Raw genomic sequence first — 2,500 nt, forward strand, 5'->3', positions numbered from 1 at the left:
ACTCCACACAATATGTATAAGTGGACTGGAAAGTGGCTAAGCATTCCGAGGAATTTTCGATTTATTTTGATTTTTCGGCCGAAACGCCGAAAATAGGCGGATTTGACGTAAAACGCCTCATATAAGTCGAATTTTGGGAAGGTGTCTTGTGTGCACACTGCACACAATATGTATAAGTGGACTGGAAAGTCGCTAAGCATTCCGAGGAAGTTTCGATTTATTTTGATTTTTCGGCCGAAACGCCGAAAATAGGCGGATTTGACGTAAAACGCCTCATATAAGTCGAATTTTGGGAAGGTGTCTTGTGTGCACACTGCACATAATATGTATAAGTGGACTGGAAAGTGGAAAAATATTTTCGGAGCACTTTGATTTTTTGGCCCCCCGCGTGCCTTGCCACGCCCTTGCTTATAGCAAAACGAGACGGGGCCTTGGTCCAACTTGGCATAGGCATGGAATTTGATCTTTATTACTTGGCCACGGTCATGCCACGGTACATGGAGGTTGCTTGACACCCCCGTGTGCATTTCGGAGCACTTTGATTTTTTGGCCCCCCGCGTGCCTTGCCACGCCCTTGCTTATAGCAAAACGAGACGGGGCCTTGGTCCAACTTGGCATAGGCATGGAATTTGATCTTTATTACTTGGCCACGGTCATGCCACGGTACATGGAGGTTGCTTGACACCCCCGTGTGCATTTCGGAGCACTTTGATTTTTTGGCCCCCCGCGTGCCTTGCCACGCCCTTGCTTATAGCAAAACGAGACGGGGCCTTGGTCCAACTTGGCATAGGCATGGAATTTGATCTTTATTACTTGGCCACGGTCATGCCACGGTACATGGAGGTTGCTTGACACCCCCGTGTGCATTTTCGGAGCACTTTGATTTTTTGGCCCCCCGCGTGCCTTGCCACGCCCTTGCTTATAGCAAAACGAGACGGGGCCTTGGTCCAACTTGGCCTAGGCATGGAATTTGATCTTTATTACTTGGCCACGGTCATGCCACGGTACATGGAGGTTGCTTGACACCCCCGTGTGCATTTTCGGAGCACTTTGATTTTTTGGCCCCCCGCGTGCCTTGCCACGCCCTTGCTTATAGCAAAACGAGACGGGGCCTTGGTCCAACTTGGCATAGGCATGGAATTTGATCTTTATTACTTGGCCACGGTCATGCCACGGTACATGGAGGTTGCTTGACACCCCCGTGTGCATTTCGGAGCACTTTGATTTTTTGGCCCCCCGCGTGCCTTGCCACGCCCTTGCTTATAGCAAAACGAGACGGGGCCTTGGTCCAACTTGGCATAGGCATGGAATTTGATCTTTATTACTTGGCCACGGTCATGCCACGGTACATGGAGGTTGCTTGACACCCCCGTGTGCATTTCGGAGCACTTTGATTTTTTGGCCCCCCGCGTGCCTTGCCACGCCCTTGCTTATAGCAAAACGAGACGGGGCCTTGGTCCAACTTGGCATAGGCATGGAATTTGATCTTTATTACTTGGCCACGGTCATGCCACGGTACATGGAGGTTGCTTGACACCCCCGTGTGCATTTCGGAGCACTTTGATTTTTTGGCCCCCCGCGTGCCTTGCCACGCCCTTGCTTATAGCAAAACGAGACGGGGCCTTGGTAGGCATGGAATTTGATCTTTATTACTTGGCCACTTGGCATATTTTTTGGCCCCCCGCGGCTTATAGCAAAACGAGATGCATGGAATTTGACGGTCATGCCACGGTACATGGAGGTTGCTTGACACGGTCATGCCACGGTACATGGAGGTTGCTTGACATTTCGGAGCACTTTGATTTTTTGGCCCCCACGCGTCATGCCACGGTACATGGAGGTTGCTTGACACCCCCGTGTGCATTTCGGAGCACTTTGATTTTTTGGCCCCCCGCGTGCCTTGCCACAACTTGGCATAGGCATGGAATTTGATCTTTATTACTTGGCCACGGTCATGCCACGGTACATGGAGGTTGCTTGACACCCCCGTGTGCATTTCGGAGCACTTTGATTTTTTGGCCCCCCGCGTGCCTTGCCACGCCCTTGCTTATAGCAAAACGAGACGGGGCCTTGGTCCAACTTGGCATAGGCATGGAATTTGATCTTTATTACTTGGCCACGGTCATGCCACGGTACATGGAGGTTGCTTGACACCCCCGTGTGCATTTTCGGAGCACTTTGATTTTTTGGCCCCCCGCGTGCCTTGCCACGCCCTTGCTTATAGCAAAACGAGACGGGGCCTTGGTCCAACTTGGCATAGGCATGGAATTTGATCTTTATTACTTGGCCACGGTCATGCCACGGTACATGGAGGTTGCTTGACACCCCCGTGTGCATTTCGGAGCACTTTGATTTTTTGGCCCCCCGCGTGCCTTGCCACGCCCTTGCTTATAGCAAAACGAGACGGGGCCTTGGTCCAACTTGGCCTAGGCATGGAATTTGATCTTTATTACTTGGCCACGGTCATGCCACGGTACATGGAGGTTGCTTGACACCCCCG

The sequence above is a fragment of the Trifolium pratense genome, unplaced genomic scaffold, assembly GCF_020283565.1.
Source record: "Trifolium pratense cultivar HEN17-A07 unplaced genomic scaffold, ARS_RC_1.1 scaffold_72, whole genome shotgun sequence".
In the NCBI taxonomy this organism is placed as follows: Eukaryota; Viridiplantae; Streptophyta; class Magnoliopsida; order Fabales; family Fabaceae; genus Trifolium; species Trifolium pratense.